At 45.6% G+C, this 19788-nt stretch overlaps 1 protein-coding gene across 1 annotated transcript in view; it reads right to left on the minus strand.

Moving 5' to 3' along the window:
• Nucleotides 1-19788, minus strand: part of LOC311021875 (kinesin heavy chain-like) — a 79235-nt gene that overhangs the window by 56657 nt on the left and 2790 nt on the right. The window lies entirely within an intron of this gene.

Raw genomic sequence — 19788 nt, forward strand, 5'->3', positions numbered from 1 at the left:
TGACTGGTCCGGATGTGCATTGTATAATATGTAATGAGGCGCGCGTTGATTCGCCGCAGGAAGGACAGAGCCGGGGGTGCTTGCCTGCATGCAGACTCCAAAACATAATGGCGGCGCTTCGGCGATTTCAGGTAGCGGACGGGGCGGGGTTGGGTGGTGAAAGAGGGGTGGGCTTATGCAAGTAGCCGCCACGGTGACGTCACCGAAGGCGCAGAATCAAAATCTCGTGCTTTAGGAATGCACACCCTTGTGTGCTATTCCTGTTCGGAAAAAGAGCAGAAGCGAAAAAACGGCGCCACTTTCAAACTCCAGCCTTTCTGGCAAGTTTCAACTGAGGTCAAACACAGATATGCATGTTTTAACAAGAGAAATTGCGATTTCCAGGTGATGACTCCTTTAAAGCTGCATCCTCCCTGCTGGCCACCAGGGGGCGACTCCTCTCTAGTTGTATAGAAGTCTATGAGAAAATGGTCCTACTTCACTCTGCTGGCCACCAGGGGGCGACTCCTCTCTGGTTGTATAGAAGTCTATGAGAAAATGGTCCTACTTCTCTCTTGATGTATTATCTCAGTAAACATTGTAAACATGAGTTTATGTCTCAATCTCTAGTTTCAAGTCTTCTTCAATCCAGCATGATGTTCATTTAGTACAGTATGGTCCATTTAGAGTCCACCAGACCAGGAAGCAGGGGATGCTTTAGGGGGCGGGGCTTACCTGCTGATTGACAGGTCACTACCTTAGCTACTAAGATGACTTTAACACTTAGCTGTAAAGTTGAATCTTGAATAATGAAGCTTACTTTGTTAGCAGCTTCACACCAGAATCCACATGGATCCAGATCCAGAAAGGGTGCTGCTTGGGGTGCTGGTGTTCATCAGATCCACCCGTCGCTCCTCCACACTCCATATATGGTCACTTCCTTCATCGGTTGCAAGAATCGGGGCTTTAACTGTCCACAAACTGACAGGCGACGTCACCATGACGACATCCACGTCTTCTATACATTCTATATATGATGTCATGATGTAATTACATACAAGATTTAGTTTTTTAAGACAAGCAAAGCTAAATTGCTTGTTTACTTGTTAATCACATCTATTTTTCTTCTTTTCAGACATTCAATATTTATTGAAGTTTATCATGAATGTTGTTGAATAAATGAATGTTGTTTGTGAGAATGTATTCGACAGTTTGATATATTTGACATGTCATTTTAATTCTTATTTTATTTTTTTGTAACATGTTCAAAATAAATATTTACAAATGAAGTGAAACAAAATTATTCAGATTTATCCCAGAGAACTGGGTGACAGAACTGGCTGACTGAATGCTGACTGAATGCTGTGTCCCGCCCACTGGACCGTCCAGAGAGCCTGATAGGTTCACGGACAAGCATGGGAGCGGAGGTCAGCTCCGTCCACCGAGGTTTTACAAAGCCAATTTAGAAGTGAGTGAGAACGTGTCTCCACTGCTTCTGCTTTGTCACACAAACATATCCAGTTTGTATCGATGTGGCTGTAGTGTGTACATGTACACACACATGTATATATATATATATATATATATACACACATATATGTAGACACTTGTGTATATTCTACACGTCTCCCGGCTGCAGGTTGCTCGTTGCGGCCTCGTCGTGTGCAGTGAGAAAGACAGTGGGGGAGTTACACAACGGGAGACTGACCTCGATTCGATCACAAATGGACAGATCAATTCTGACCCATCATATATAATCCCTCTCCTATAATCCACACTAATCTTATTCTGTAGTAGCGTGGTGTTCACTGCTGCTCACTAAGTCCTCTGTCCAGCAGCAGGAAACGAGCAAAGTAGCTCACCTTCACTAGTTCAGTGATCCAGTCTAGTTCAGTTGTGTGTTCTGGGATCAGCTCCAGCTAAAGTCTTCCTCTCCAACTTCAGATAGAGACTGACCTGAGCTCCTGCTCGGACCTTGGACCAGGAAGTCCTGGAGCAGGATGAGTTCTGTGTGATGTCTAATCTGAGACCATTTGAGTCCTGGTCTATGTGGTGGAGATGTGTCCGGTGGGTGGGGGATTAGAGCTACTCCCAGATCAGATCTGAGAGCAGCTCTGAGATCAGATCTGAGATCAGATCTGCTGAACAGTGGGACAGGGAGACATGCCATTGTGTTTCTGCAGGCTGGATAAAGTTGGGCTGCTCTGCATTCCTCTGCTGCTCAGCTCATTAACTTTTAATCAAAGATCTAAATGTGACAGAGAGGTGGGGATTATCCTGCTGCTTTCAAACATGAGCTGCATCTGTCACAGCACGTCATCATGTCGGACTGACGACCTTCAGCCGACCTTCAGCCCACAAACCTGAAGCTCCGCTGCGCAACAACAGCTACACATCCCAATACACTGATCCGTCTAACTCTATCTATAACATCCAGCTTTTTATATAATTTCTATAATTATACATACATTTTATACAAAGGATCACTACAACCATCTAAAGGAGAACTACAACCTCTAAAGAAGAACTACAACCTCCTAAAGGAGAACTACAACCTCTAAAGAATCACTACAACCTCCTAAAGAAGAACTAAAACCTCCTAAAGGAGAACTACAACTTATTAAAGGAGAACTACAACCTCTTAAAGGTTCATTATGACCTCCTAAAGTAGAACTACAACCTCTAAAGGATCATTATAACCTCTTAAAGGAGAACTACAACCTCTTAAAGGAGAGCTACAACAACCTAAAGGTTCATTATAACCTCCTAAAGTAGAACTACAACCTCTAAAGGATCATTATAACCTCTTAAAGGAGAACTACAACCTCTTAAAGGAGAACTACAACAACCTAAAGGTTCATTATAACCTCCTAAAGTAGAACTACAACCTCTAAAGGAGAACTACAACCTCTTAAAGGAGAACTACAACCTCTAAAGGAGAACTACAACCTCCTAAAGGAGAACTACAACCTCTAAAGAATCACTACAACCTCCTAAAGAAGAACTAAAACCTCCTAAAGGAGAACTACAACTTATTAAAGGAGAACTACAACCTCTTAAAGGTTCATTATGACCTCCTAAAGTAGAACTACAACCTCTAAAGGATCATTATAACCTCTTAAAGGAGAACTACAACCTCTTAAAGGAGAGCTACAACAACCTAAAGGTTCATTATAACCTCCTAAAGTAGAACTACAACCTCTAAAGGATCATTATAACCTCTTAAAGGAGAACTACAACCTCTTAAAGGAGAACTACAACAACCTAAAGGTTCATTATAACCTCCTAAAGTAGAACTACAACCTCTAAAGGAGAACTACAACCTCTTAAAGGAGAACTACAACCTCTAAAGGAGAACTACAACCTCCTAAAGGAGAACTACAACCTCTAAAGAATCACTACAACCTCCTAAAGAAGAACTAAAACCTCCTAAAGGAGAACTACAACTTATTAAAGGAGAACTACAACCTCTTAAAGGTTCATTATGACCTCCTAAAGTAGAACTACAACCTCTAAAGGATCATTATAACCTCTTAAAGGAGAACTACAACCTCTTAAAGGAGAACTACAACAACCTAAAGGTTCATTATAACCTCCTAAAGTAGAACTACAACCTCTAAAGGAGAACTACAACCTCTTAAAGGAGAACTACAACCTCTAAAGGAGAACTACAACCTCTTAAAGGAGAACTACAACCTCCTTAACGAGAACTACAACCTCTAAAGAATCACTACAACCTCCTAAAGAAGAACTACAACATCCGAAAGAAGAACTACAACCTCCTAAAGGAGAACTACAACAACCTAAAGGTTCATTATAACCTCCTAAAGTAGAACTACAACCTCTTAAAGAAGAATTACAACCTCTAAAGAAGAACTACAACCTCCTAAAGAAGAACTACAACATCCGAAAGAAGAACTACAACCTCCTTAACGAGAACTACAACCTCTAAAGAAGAACTACAACCTCTTAAAGGAGAACTACAACCTTCTAAAGGATCATTATAACCTCTTAAAGGAGAACTACAACCTCTAAAGGAGAATTACAACCTCTTAAAGGAGAATTACAACCTCTAAAGGAGAACTACAACCTTCTAAAGGATCATTATAACCTCTTAAAGGAGAACTACAACCTCTAAAGGAGAACTACAACCTCTTAAAGGAGAACTACAACCTCTAAAGGAGAACTACAACCTCTTAAAGGAGAACTACAACCTCCTTAATGAGAACTACAACCTCTAAAGAATCACTACAACCTCCTAAAGGAGAACTACAACAACCTAAAGGTTCATTATAACTTCCTAAAGTAGAACTACAACCTCTTAAAGGAGAACTACAACCTCTAAAGTAGAACTATAACCTTTTAAAGGAGAATTACAACCTCTAAAGGAGAACTACAACCTCTAAAGAAGAACTACAACCTCCTAAAGGAGAACTACAACAACCTAAAGGTTCATTATGACCTCCTAAAGTAGAACTACAACCTCTAAAGGATCATTATAACCTCTTAAAGGAGCACTACAACCTCTAAAGGAGAACTACAACCTCTTAAAGGAGAACTACAACCTCTAAAGGAGAACTACAACCTCTTAAAGGAGAACTACAACCTCCTAAAGAAGATCTAAAACCTCCTAAAGCAGAGTTACAACCCCCTAAAGGAGAACTACAACCTCCAAAAGTAGGTGTAATGGAGGTGTGATGGGGGTACGGGGTTTCAGCGTGCACGTGTGATGGAGGTGTAATGGAGGTGTGATAGAGGTACGGGGTTTCAGCGTGGAGGTGTGATGGAGGTATGGGGTTTCAGCGTGGAGGTGTGATGGAGGTGTGATGGAGGTACGGGGTTTCAGCGTGGAGGTGTGATGGAGGTATGGGGTTTCAGCGTGGAGGTGTGATGGAGGTGTGATGGAGATACGGGGTTTCAGCATGGAGGTGTGATGGAGGTGTGATGGAGATACGGGGTTGCAGCGTGGAGGTGTGATGGAGGTGTGATGGAGGTGTGATGGAGGTACGGGGTTTTAGCGTGGAGGTGTGATGGAGGTGTGATGGAGGTATGGGGTTTCAGTGTGGAGGTGTGATGGAGGTGTGATGGAGGTGTGATGGAGGTACGGGGTTTCAGCGTGGAGGTGTGATGGAGGTGTGATGGAGGTACGGGGTTTCAGCGTGGAGGTGTGATGGAGGTGTGATGGAGGTACGGGGTTTCAGCGTGGATGAGCAGCTAGAGTAACTCAAAGAGCAGCAGCAGCTTGATTCAAAAAGTTCTGCTCTGGCTCGAAGCTGCAGCGGTACAATCCTGGTCCAGGTCCAGCCCCTCAATCCACATCACAGAGGCCGCTTCAGACCAGGTCCAGGCCCCTGATCCACATTTATGATTCAGATTAAAAAAGACGGCTGCCGTCAGTGTTTCTGGTGTTCAAACATCAAGTGGTTAGTCTAGATACCAGGTCTCGGACCAAAGAACGGTTCTCTGGAGAACCTTTAAGGTGGGCCATCAGGGGAACCACAATAGGTGGTTTTCTTCTGACACAGATAAGAGGTTTCATAGTGAACAGAACTTGTTTCCTGTCACCAAAATAAGATGTGTGTTCAGTGGATGATCTGCTGCTGATCTCTCGTGATACATTAAACCCTCTGCGTGTCTGCAGGAAGGGGGGGGTGCAGCTGATTGGATGAGAGAGCAACCCCCTCCCCCTCCCTCTCCCCCTCCCCCCATCCAGCCTCCATCAGCTGGTCACGCTACTCGAATGAGACCAACCCCCATCCTCCCATCCTCCCACACACACACACACACTCTCTCTCTCTCTCTTCATGTACTGCAGTGGTGGGAGAAGTGCTCACATGTTAAGCAAAAGCAGTAAAAACATATCGAGACATGTGATTATTAATATTCTGCCTGATTAATATGTGTTATTAACTTTATTTTGAAAGGGAATCTGATGAGTTTCAGTGTTCATGTTGAAGAGACGCTGGGGTCTCATGTCTCGGGTCTCGGGTCTCGTGTCTCGGGTCCACATGCATGTCAGAGGAAACATGCGTGTTTGCAGTGTCAGCAGCTGCGTGTGATGCAGCAGCAGCAGCTGCAGGTAGATTAACAGATGGTTCGTTGTGCTGCAGCTCTGCGATACTCAAACTGCCCCGGGGTCCCGTGACCTCGTGGGGGCCCACAACTGTCCCCTTCCTCTCTGTCAGGTCAGCTTCTCACTTTAAAAATAACTGTAACACATGAGCTCACATTTAAGGCAGTTTAATCTGCTGACCTGAGATCAGTTGCAGCGTGAGGACCTACGGAAGTGCCAAGAAGACTCATAGTCATTCTCTCTGCTGGCCACCAGGGGGCGACTCCTCTCTGGTTGAATAGAAGTCTATGAGAAAATGTCCAAAGTCCAACAGACCAGAAAGCAGGGTATGCTTTAGGGGGCGGGGCTTACCTGCTGATTGACAGGTCGCTACCACGCTACCAATGCTAGTTAGCTACGAAGATGACTTTAACACTGTAAAGTTGACCTTGAATTATAGAAGCTAACTGTGGTAGCAGTTCAACGCCAGAATCCACATGGATCCAGATCCAGTAAGGGTGTCAGATCCACCCGTCACTCCTCCACTGTCCAAATAAATCAAACCAATCCTTCACAGGCTGATAAGGTTGCAAGAAAATTGATTTGTGCTGACAACAAACCACCAGCAAAACCAGACTAGATCCACCTGAAATACGAAGAGAACCAACAAAGGACCCAGAGAACTTCCTCTGGGAACCTGTAACTTGTTTGTACTCATTTATGTGGGTTCTTCTGTCTTTAACCAGTGAACAGGTCTAATGTAGGGCTGAAGGTTCCTGGAGGTTCTATACTGAAACCACCCTCAGACCTCCGGTGCAGTTCTTCCTCATCTCTCTTCTGGGTTCAGTTTTGTGGCGTCAGTAATGAATAGATTCAACACATTAAAGTTCTCAGTAGAAACACAGAAGAGTTACAGGAAGTTACATCATCCATTAAACCAGCTGACTGAATATGATTCTCTCACTCCACCTGCTGGACGCATCGGGAAATGCATCTTCCTGAAACAACAGGCCAGGCCTCCCCATGGACCACAGAACCACCTACAGGCCCCCCCATAGACCACAGAACCAACTACAGCCCCCCCCATAGACTACGGAACTACCTACAGATCTCACAGAACCACCAACAGGCCCCCCCATAGACCACAGAACCACCTACAGCCCCCCCCATAGACTACGGAACTACCTACAGATCTCACAGAACCACCAACAGGCCCCCCCATAGACCAGGGAACCACCTACAGGCCCCCCCCATAGACTACGGAACTACCTACAGATCTCACAGAACCACCAACAGGCCCCCCCATAGACCAGGGAACCACCTACAGGCCCCCCCCATAGACTACGGACCCAACTACAGGCCCCCCTCCCCCCCCCCCCATAGACCACAAAACCACCTACAGACCCCCCCATAGACCACAGAACCACCTACAGATCTCACAGAACCACCTACAGGCCCCCCATAGACCACGGAACCACCTACAGATCTCACAGAACCACCTACAGGCTCCCCCATAGACCACGGAACCACCTACAGGCCCCCCCATAGACCATGGAACCACCTACAGATCTCACAGAACCACCTACAGGCCCCCCCATAGACCACGGAACCACCTACAGGCCCCCCCATAGACCCGAACCACCTACAGGCCCCCCCCCCATAGACCACGGAACCACCTACAGGCTCCCCCATAGACCATGGAACCACCTACATAGACCATGGAAACACCTACAGGCCTCACAGAACCACCTACAGGACCCCCCCTACAGGCCCCCCCATAGACCACAGAACCACCTACAAGCCTCCTCATAGACCACAGAACCACAAACAGGCCTCCCTGTGGACCACAGAACCACCTACAGGCCTCACAGAACCACCTACAGGCCTCCTCATAGACCACGGAACCACCAACAGGCCTCCCTGTGGACCACAGAACCACCTACAGGCCTCACAGAACCACCTACAGGCCTCCTCATAGACCACGGAACCACCAACAGGCCTCCCCATGGACCACAGAACCACCTACAGGCCTCACAGAACCACCTACAGGCCTCCTCATAGACCACGGAACCACCAACAGGCCTCCCCATGGACCACAGAACCACCTACAGGCCTCCTCATAGACCACGGAACCACCAACAGGCCTCCCCATGGACCACAGAACCACCTACAGGCCTCCTCATGGACCACGGAACCACCAACAGGCCTCCCCATGGACCACAGAACCACCTACAGGCCTCCTCATAGACCACGGAACCACCAACAGGCCTCCCCATGGACCACAGAACCACCTACAGGCCTCCCCATGGGCCACAGAGCCACCTACAGGCCCCCCCCATAGACCAAGGAACCACCAACAGGCCTCCCCATGGATCACAGAGCCACCTACAGGCCCCCCCATAGACCAAGGAACCACCAACAGGACAACAGAACCACCTACAGACCCCCGTTAGACCACAGAACCACCTACAGGCCTCACTGAGCCACCTACAGGACTCCCCTTTGGAGAACCACCTCAGTAACCACTAGAACCACTAGAACACCTGCTGGTCCACTAATATGACAAGTACAGTAACTGTAACTGTATTAATGCCATAATATCATTACTATTATTATTATTAATACAATAATAGTAATATTATTATTATTATCAATAGAAATAATAATACAACAATAATAATAATACCGATATTCATAATAGTTATAATACAATTATACTAATCAATGACATGAACAGAGAAGATGACGATGTGCAGATGAAGATGCAGTGACATCATACGTCCACTAGAGGGCGCCATGACATCACAGGAGGTTTCACTCTGAGAGTCAATGAAGCTCATTTACATGAAAACCTCAGCTGGTTGTTCTAGCCAGGAAACATGCATCAAGGTCAGGGGTCGTCAGGGTCATTAGAGGCGACCTGCTGCTGTGACCTCCCTATACTGTCGCTGATGTCACAGCATCACCTGACCGCCATGTTGCTTCTCAGACATGCTTTTAGCATGTTAGCACGTTAGCATGTTAGCAGCGAAAGCTGATGTCTGTGAGTGAAGTAGAAAGACATTATTATGATCATTCATATTTCAGGGTGGCAGCAGTGGTAATGTGTGCTGCTGAGTAAATATAATAAATAATAATAATGAATCAGAAGTGACTGAAGGGATTAAAAGAGAGAAAACAGCCTCCCGTCGGTTCCCATAATGCACTCTGTCATGATGCTGGCAGCGCTTCTTCATCTGACCTCAGATCAGTGTGATGTTCACAGCTGGAGCAGGAAACACACACACACACACACACACACACACACACACACACACACACACACACACACACATGCACACACATACAAACACCTTGTAGACCAGAACCACGTCCTTGTAGACCAGTACCACATCCTTTTGGACCAGAACCACATCCATGTAGACCAGAACCCCGTCCTTGTAGACCAGAACCACATCCTTGTGGACCAGAACGATGTCCTTTTAGACCAGAACCACATCCCTCTGGACCAGAACCATGTCCTTGTGGATCAGAACACCAGGCTTGTAGACCAGAACCACGGCCCTGCTGGACCAGAACCCCGTCTCTGACCACCCTGCTGCCGGGGGACTTCCCGAGGATCATCCAGCTTGAAGGTGCTGTTGCTAGGCGATGGTGGTGCAGCTCTGGAAGCGTATCCTCCCTGCCGGGCCGCCGGGTTCCGACGCCAACACGGAAACCAAACGCACCCGAGGCGGTCCCGACACTTGGAGGAACACTTCCTGCCCTGAGGGAGACCTTTAGTAAGCTGTGGGCTGAGGACCCAGTCCTCCTCGTGTGGACCTGCTCCGGCGGTTCAGGAAGAAGAAAGTGAGCTGGTCTTGGCGGTGAAAGGACTCCATGTGGGCTCTTTGTCCCCAGAGGAGGACTGTCAGGCTCCTCTGGGGACCAACAAGGACCCGTTTGTCTCTTTGTGTCCACATCACACACGGAGCTCTCAGAGACTTCTGTTGGGGGTCAGACCGTAGACCAGCAGCCTGCAGGGCTCCACTGGGTCATTCTGCTGGTTATTATTCTGGTTATTATGGGATGTTGACAGAGTCACTGGAAGAGAAACCATCGTTGAAAGCAACACGTTGGGTCCCCTTGAGTCCAGTTTTCATTGTCACACGACCTGGACCCCGACACTGCACCTGAACCCTGAACCTGCACCTGGACCCCGATGCTGCACCTGGACCCCGACATTGCACCTGAACCCTGAACCTGCACCTGGACCCCGATGCTGCACCTGGACCCCAACGCTGCACCTGGCCCCCGAACCTGCACCTGGACCCCGACGCTGCACCTGAACCCCGAACCTGCACCTGGACCCCGATGCTGCACATGGACCCCGACACTGCACCTGGACCCCGACACTGCACCTAGACCTCGACGCTGCACCTGGACCCCGACACTGCACCTGGACCCCAATGCTGCACCTGGACCCCGATGCTGCACCTGGACCCCAACGCTGCACCTGGCCCCCGAACCTGCACCTGGACCCCGACGCTGCACCTGAACCCCGAACCTGCACCTGGACCCCAACGCTGCACCTGAACCCCGACACTGCACCTGGACCCTGACACTATGTGTGTTACTATGTGTTGTATTAGTTCTACTGTGTAGTACTATGTTTAGTACTATGTGTTGTACTTTGTTGTAGTATGTGTTGTACTGTGTAGTACTATGTGTTGTACTATGTTGAACTGTGTAATACTGTGTTTTAGCCTACTGTGTTAAACTATGTGTTGTACTGTGTACTATGTGTTGTATTATGTATTGTATTAGTTGTACTGTGGAGTACTATGTGTTTTAATATGTATTGTACTATGTTGTACTGTGTAGTACCATGTCTAGTACTGTGTGGTAAAGTTGGGATGGGTCTCTAACTGGAATATAAAACAGAGAGATGGTGCAGTGCATTGTGGGAAATCCAGCGAGGCATCTCAAGGTCGACCTTTGTCTCGGGTCCGGCGTTGTGTGGACGCTGTAATCAGACAGCCGGACCTTATCGTTGACCTCTGACCTCTGGGTCGCCGTCTTCACATTATCAGTCTGCTGACTGTAATCTCGGCTCATTATGTTTTCATTGTTGTCTCGGCCAATCATAGCGCCCGATGACGAGATTACGGCAGCAGGCCGAAGAGGAGACGAGGATTTCAGCTCCTTTCTGTTTCTTCATCTTCAGACAGGAAGTATGAGGAGCTGCAGGTGTGAAACTCTTCATTAGACTCTGTCAACGTCGTCATGGTGACGTCGATTTGTGCAATACAGCTTTGAAGCCTCCAGTTCGACATTTCTAGATATTTTGCAACCAGTGAGCCCCGCCTCCTCGGACCGTTTTCTCATAGACTTCTATACAACCAGAGAGGAGTAGCCCCCTAGTGGCCAGCAGAGAGAATGACATGTTTAAGGACCTTCTGTTCCTGACGCTGATAAAGAGCCAGACTCTGATGTTTCTGACATGTTGTAGTTCAGGGCAGCTCAGACTAAAGCCCTCAGTCTGAAACCTGGACCAGATCTCTGTGCCGGTCTCGTCTCTACGGTCTGTTGTCAGAGCGCTGCAGCGCTGCGAGGCGTCGGACATCTGAGGTTCCGTGATAAAGGCCAGAATGTGATCTCCCCGTAGACCTGGTCCATCAGAGGAGCCTGGATCATATGAAAGTCTGCCTTCGGCCTCCGAACGCTCAGAAACGCTCAGAAACGCTCGCTGCCGTCTGCTCCACGCTGCCGACCCTCCGACATCCATCAGAGGACGAGCGGCGAGGGACAACGGCTGACTCCATTCATCGACGCTACAAAGACCGAGCTGAGTCCCCGCAGTCGGTTTGTTGGCAGAGCTGATAAATGTCCCATGATGCACCATTATTTGTGGCCACCACGCCGACTTCACAGAGCTGCAGCCGCCATGCCGAGATACCCGATTATAAAAACCCGCTCGTTAAATGTGCGGAGGGATTAATGACATGAAACCATCAGCAGACAACAGAAGAGCAAGACGTGGGCTCTGAAGACTAGGACCAGGACCAGGACCAGAGTGGGTTCTCTCGTTTGAGAGTTTGTCTTTGAATGAACTCAAACAACTGAAGAATCTAATAATTCACACATTTACAATGAAACATGAAGTCAGACTGAATAAACACTGAAAATACATAAATTACACTGAAAATACATAAATTACACAACAATAATCATCATACATACATTTGAACTGATTTAAACATTTAACTGATTTAAACATTTTAACTGATTTAAACATTTAACTGATTTAAACATTTGAACTGATTTAAACATTTTAACTGATTTAAACATTTAACTGATTTAAACATTTGAACTGATTTAAACATTTAACTGATTTAAACATTTGAACTGATTTAAACATTTAACTGATTTAAACATTTAAACTGATTTAAACATTTGAACTGATTTAAACATTTGAACTGATTTAAACATTTAACTGATTTAAACATTTGAACTGATTTAAACATTTGAACTGATTTAAACATTTAACTGATTTAAACATTTAAACTGATTTAAACATTTAAACTGATTTAAACATTTGAACTGATTTAAACATTTAAACTGATTTAAACATTTGAACTGATTTAAACATTTGAACTGATTTAAACATTTGAACTGATTTAAACATTTTAACTGATTTAAACATTTAACTGATTTAAACATTTGAACTGATTTAAACATTTAACTGATTTAAACATTTGAACTGATTTAAACATTTAACTGATTTAAACATTTAAACTGATTTAAACATTTGAACTGATTTAAACATTTGAACTGATTTAAACATTTAACTGATTTAAACATTTGAACTGATTTAAACATTTGAACTGATTTAAACATTTAACTGATTTAAACATTTAAACTGATTTAAACATTTAAACTGATTTAAACATTTGAACTGATTTAAACATTTGAACTGATTTAAACATTTAACTGATTTAAACATTTGAACTGATTTAAACATTTTAACTGATTTAAACATTTAACTGATTTAAACATTTAACTGATTTAAACATTTAACTGATTTAAACATTTTAACTGATTTAAACATTTAACTGATTTAAACATTTAACTGATTTAAACATTTTAACTGATTTGAACATTTAACTGATTTAAACATTTAACTGATTTAAACATTTGAACAGACTAACACTTAAACTGATTCAAACATTTGAACTGTATTAAACGGTTTAAGTGTATTGTGTTAAAGTTTATAGTTGAACTGATCTAATACGATCTTTCTGGACGCGGATGTCGTCAGTCACATGATCATCAGTGTGAGTTTATTAATAATAATTAATTAATTCCATCATGTTCTCTGACATGAAGGCAGATCGGGTCACGAGGCTGCGGAGGAAATCAAAGCGGACTCGATGCCGTATGAAGTCCATGATTAGAAGAAGAGCTCCCATGAAGGCGTATTATCTCTCTCCTCCTCACAGATCGCTGACTTCAGAGGTGACGACTCTCCGAGGGCCGGGTCATGTGACCTCGCCACTTTCAACCCAGTCTCAGTCTAATTATTCACAAATGTGCAGATAGATAGATTCCAGCATGGACCTGGCCTGGACCTGGACCTGGACCTGTTCTGAACCTGGATCTGGTCTGGACCTGGACCTGGAACCAAACTTGACGAGATGCTCTGATCAAGATCATGAGAATGTTTGTATGAGGGTCACATGATCTCCTGTCATGTTGACAGGAAACTCTTCTTCTCTTCACGTCGTTTCACAGTTTAACACATTCAGACATGAACTCAACTCACCGTTACCATGGTGACGCGACAGGACATTATGGTCTGCAGTCGACATGGACATTCAGCAGGACAAAGACAAAGACAAAGTCTCCACAGGGGGGCAACGCAGACCTTAAGGGAGTCAAGGATCCAGCAGGAGGATCCGTGGAACATGTTGATATGAACGTCTCGAATCAACAAAGAAGACGGATCATTCTGCACATCACAGTATAAAACAGAGTATAGAGTATACATCACAGTATAAAACAGAGTATAGAGTATAAGACACAGTATAAAACAGAGTATAGAGTATACATCACACTATAAAACAGAGTATAGAGTATAAAACACAGTATAAAACAGAGTATAGAGTATAAGACACAGTATAAAACAGAGTATAGAGTATAAGACACAGTATAAAACAGAGTATAGAGTATAAGACACAGTATAAAACAGAGTATAGAGTATAAGACACAGTATAAAACAGAGTATAGAGTATAAGACACAGTATAAAACAGAGTATAGAGTATAAGACACAGTATAAAACAGAGTATAGAGTACAACCTGCACACATCTGGAACCGTGTTGGTGCCAATCACTGATCCAGGACGAGAGAACGAGGCGTATGAAATTAAGTTCTCACTAGAACGTCTGATCTCAGAACAGCCTTCCTCTCTGGATCCACACGGTTCCCGACTGACAACTGATTCAGGACCTGAGCTGAGACCACAGACTCTGGAACACGTGTGCTCAGATCGATATTTGGTCCGACTGCCTTTGGACCTGGTCTATCCAGAACCCGGTCTGGGTTCATGTGAAGGTCTTTAGTCTTTCCTGTTTAGAAGGAGCTGGTTGTGAATGCTCCCTCAGAGACTATTATGGTCTGTTGATACTCCACATCAACACAAACACGCTGACAGGAAGTGGACGATGGATTACAGGCTGCCACCGTCAGTGTGATGTGGGTGATTTCACCCAGCGGGGCGCCTGCAGGACTCAGTGACAGCTGCTCATTACACCTTCAGACGCATGAAAGGGACTCGGCCTCTAATGGACCTGCACACGCTCCGCACTGTCTACTGGACCCAAAGCACTCTGGGGTCAGAACACTGCCCTCTGATTGGTCCTCAGTGTGACTAGACCCAGTCTACTGCGTAGTACTACCTCTACTACTACCTCTACTACTACCACTACTACTACTACTACTACTATTACTATCAATAACAGTGTTTCCCCTAGAATTTTTTTCAGGCCCGGTGGTTCCCGCCGAAAAAACCCTAAACAGACGAGACGCGTGGGATGGTGTATTGGTTGGATTAAGTCAGGTGGCACAGCAAGCAGTCTGCAATTCTGCAATTATTATATTTGCATTCAACATTTTTGTTCAACCAGAGTGTATTCAAGGTTTTCAAGGATTCAAGGAGAGAGTGACTTATTAAGGTGCCGGTTGATGGAAATGATCCAAAATTAGGGGCCGGAAAAATATGGCTGGAAAATGAGGAGCATCACATTAATAATAGCTACAGATACTTTTATACGTTATAAAACATTATAACGACATATGAGTGCATATATTGTCTTATTTTATCAAGTAAAATATAAGTTATAGGTTTACTCAACAGCCTAATAGTTCATAGAAATTCAGGTAGAAATAGGTTAACTCAGAGTTCCACAGCTTATCAAAAAACAATCCTTATTTTATTAACATAGGCTGCCTAAGGCTTGATGTTGTTTTTAAGGAGCGCCGTCTCTGCATATATTTCTCGACAACACTCGACCTGCATCAGCGAATGTGCGCACGAGCGGATCTGTGCGAGCAGGCAGCGCGAGGAAAGCGGATTTTGGACGGAGACACAGCGGCATTTTTCTTATAAATGCACCGGTCCGGTTCCGGTACCGGTCCGGTTCCGCTCACACCACGAGTCTGAAGAGTGCAACAGCTTATCAAAATACAGTGTCAGCTTTCCGTGTTTTCAAAGTAGAAAGCGACATCGTGGTGGTGTAACGAGGCGGACGGTCATCAGAACAACATCAAGCGCGTACAGTACACGAAGAAGAACGTAGCGGGGCGCGCGGCGAGGATTGTTGCGGCCGCGCGTCTTGCGGAGCAAGTCTGCTGTGCTGCGCGGAGGCGCTCCTAATGTAAATGATTATTGATTTATGAATTAATTGATAGGTGGCTTATTTTTGGCGTATTGATTTTTTTTTTGGCCTTGCGGCAGGTCTCCTTGGCCTGGCGGCCCGCCAGGCCTGTACAATGGTAGGGGAAACACTGAATAAAGTGTGCATGATGTCATGAGCAATCCGACACAAGTCTACCCAACATGCATTGTGCTGTGACCCCTGGTGTATAAATGCTGGTGTCTGATTGGCTGGGAGGAGCAGGTGCAGTGGCGGGAAACTGAACAAGTGAGTCAGGGAAAACAAAATAAAACCGGAAGTCAGAGTTCAGTCAGGACAGGTCGTCATGGTTACCATCAACGATGTGGAGTCGTGGTGATAATGGTGTCCTGTGTGATGTCATCATGACATCACGTGGTGGACAGATGTAAACAACGAGAGGAGAAACAGAATTAACCCGAAACACTCGACTGTTATCAGAGAGAGCAGAGCAGATTAGCCTTCAGCTGCTGGAGTCCACAATGAGGATCAGACTGAGTCCCCCAGAGTCCCCCAGAGTCCCCGACCTCTGCAGGACTCAAATGGTCTCCTTTAAGCCTTTAAATGTCACACAGCTGACGCACCAACAACGTGACTCCTGTCGGACCAGAAACACGTGGGTCACCAAGCCACTCGCTCGCGTCTCATTGGCCGGTTCCTAGTCATCGTCATGGTAACGCCGACAACTGCAGCCGTTCAGTGTTCATAAAAACTCAATCTTCATGATGGACTTGATAACCATAAACTAGTAACGTTGTCACTTCCTGGCTCCGCCCCAAAATACGTCGTCGCTGTTTACAAACACAATAACCTATCAGCTGTTAGCGATCAGCTGTTTCCTTTTCAATCAGATTCTCTCTTCATCCTCTTCCTCCTCTTCCTCCTCTTCTTCCACCTCCTCCTCCTCCTCCACCAGGCCCTGGCTCCGTTGCTGATCGTATCTAACACTTTTCGAAGTCTCCTGATGCTTTGCCTCGTGGTCGTGGTCATGTGATCTCACCTTCTCCAGATGATGTGGTGGGAAGTGGTGGAGGCTTTACAACGCTGGCAGAGGAAGAAGTTTCCAGATCAAAGTCAGGTAGGAATTAAAGAGGAGGACGAGGCGAAGCTCCGTCTGTCACTCGACTCTAATTAACTGGAACCAGGAAGCAGCAGGCCGTCATCTGGTGGCGGCCACCCTCGGCGTGGAAACACCACGTCTACCACAGAAGAAGACAATAAAAGTGGAGCGGGCCTGGATTCATTAGCTGGGATGTATAATTATAATTATATAATGATGCTGTCTGCTCTGAAGAGAGACGCTGACGATTAAAACAAATAACAGAGTCAGAAGAAAAGAGGGAGTGAGTCATCGCGTCGCAGAGGAGCTCCGAAACCAACACGACACTCAGACGGGAAGGAGATTGCAGCGGGAGCTCCTCTTCAACTCCTCTCGCCGTCGCCATGGTGACCTGACAGCACATTATGGTCTGCAGCCAACACGGACATTCAGCGGGACAAAGGCAAAGACAAAGTCTCCACAGGGGGGCGACGCAAAGTCAACGATCCACCAGGAGGAGGAGCAGAGAGGAGGCGTCCTAACACACTGAGCCTCTGACCTTTGACCTCATAGAGACGAAGTGGCCCTCTTTCTGTGTCGGATTGTTTTTATAAACGTGTTTGTGCGGTCAGCAGACATCAGGGATGCAGAGGAAGTAGCCAATCAACACAGACAATGTTTATGTTAATGAGCTCGACTGAGGAATCTCTTCACAGTCACACTATTTGGCAAGAAGCCTCCAGAGTCTCCAAATAGCAGCTCAAAATGTGGCAACTAGCTTGGCTACCTTAACTAGCTCAGCAACCTTAACTAGCTTGCCTCCCTTAACTAGCTTCCCTACCTTAACTAGCTTGCCTCCCTTAACTAGTTTGCCTCCCTTAACTAGCTCGGCTACCTTAACTAGCTGGGCTACATAGCTTGGCTACCTTTATTAGCTCAACAACCTTAACTTGCTACCTTAACTAGCTTGCCTACCGTAACTAGCTCACCAAACTTAACTAGCTCGGCTACATTACCTTTCCATTTCCTTAACCATTAACTAGCTTGCCTCCCTTAACTAGCTTCACTACCTTTACTAGCTCGGCCACCTTAACTAGCTGGGTGACATAGCTCGACTATCTTTGCTAGCTTGGCAAACTTAACTAGCTTGCCTCCCTTAACTAGCTTGCCTCCCTTAACTAGCTTGGCTACCTTACCTAGCTGGGCTCCATAGCTTGGCTACCTTTATTAGCTCAACAACCTTAACTTGCTACCTTAACTAGCTTGCCTACCGTATCTAGCTCACCAAACTTAACTAGCTCGGCTACATTACCTAGCTCTGCTTCCTTAACCATTAACTAGCTTGCCAACCTTTACTAGCTCGGCTAACTTAACTAGCTCTCCTCCCTTTACTAGCTCGGCCACCTTAACTAGCTGGGTGACATAGCTCGGCTATCTTTGCTAGCTTGGCAAACTTAACTAGCTTGCCTCCCTTAACTAGCTTGCCTCCCTTAACTAGCTTGACTACCTTAACTAGCTGGGCTACATAGCTTGGCTACCTTTATTAGCTCAACAACCTTAACTTGCTACCTTAACTAGCTTGCCTACCGTAACTAGCTCACCAAACTTAACTAGCTTGGCTACATTACCTTTCCATTTCCTTAACCATTAACTAGCTTGCCAACTTTAACTAGCTTGCCTCCCTTAACTAGCTTCACTACCTTTACTAGCTCGGCCACCTTAACTAGCTGGGTGACATAGCTCGGCTATCTTTGCTAGCTTGGCAAACTTAACTAGCTTGCCTCCCTTAACTAGCTTGCCTCCCTTAACTAGCTCGGCTACCTTAACTAGATGGGCTCCATAGCTTGGCTACCTTTATTAGCTCAACAACCTTAACTTGCTACCTTAACTAGCTTGCCTACCGTATCTAGCTCACCAAACTTAACTAGCTCGGCTACATTACCTAGCTCTGCTTCCTTAACCATTAACTAGCTTGCAAACCTTAACTAGCTTTGCTACCTTTCTTGACTACCTTAACTAGCTCGGCTACATAAACTAGCGTGTCTACCTTTACTAGCTTTGCTACCTTAACTAGCTTGGCTACCTTAACTTGCTCGCCTCCTTTTACTAGCTTGGTTTCTGCTCGGCTCTTGTCAGGACCAGATGTTATCGAGTCGTCCTCCATGTTTCATGTAAGTGCCTCCCATCACCAGATATTAATCTGGGCCCAACATCAATGCAGACCAGGATTCTGGTCTGATGGCTGCCTGAGATCCTCCAGAGTTCTACTGGACTCTAAATCTCACGTTGACTTCCTGACTCATTTGAAACACTGGTTTCCTGTTGTCTTTGTTCACGTTGATGTTTGTTCTCTCAGCGTGTTTGTTTTTGAAAGGTGCTTCATGAATAAAGAGGTTTAACGTCAGACCCCAGATCAGCTGTAGACCACATGAACAGGATGTGATCAGCTGTTCTTGCTTGCTGTCATCCGATTGGCTCACAAATGTTTGTTTTCAGAAAAATGATCCAATGTCAAAAATCACGTCTTGTTGTGTCGTTGCTATTCATGTAGCTAGTTAGCGAAGTAGTGAAGCAATGCTAATCCCGCCTACAAGGCTCTGATTGGTCCCCCCCCCCCCCCCCTCAGTGTTAACAATGTCCTAATCCACACTGACATCAGTTATCAGCTCTAAATGTTTTCACATAATCTGACCCTTTTATCAGATTAAAACAGATTTCATGTCTCCTCTCTGTTGCTCCGGCACGACACCGACTCTTACTGTTGCACACTCTAACCCCCCCCCC

The sequence above is a fragment of the Eutrigla gurnardus genome (assembly GCF_963514095.1).
Source record: "Eutrigla gurnardus genome assembly, chromosome: 12".
Taxonomy (NCBI): Eukaryota; Metazoa; Chordata; class Actinopteri; order Perciformes; family Triglidae; genus Eutrigla; species Eutrigla gurnardus.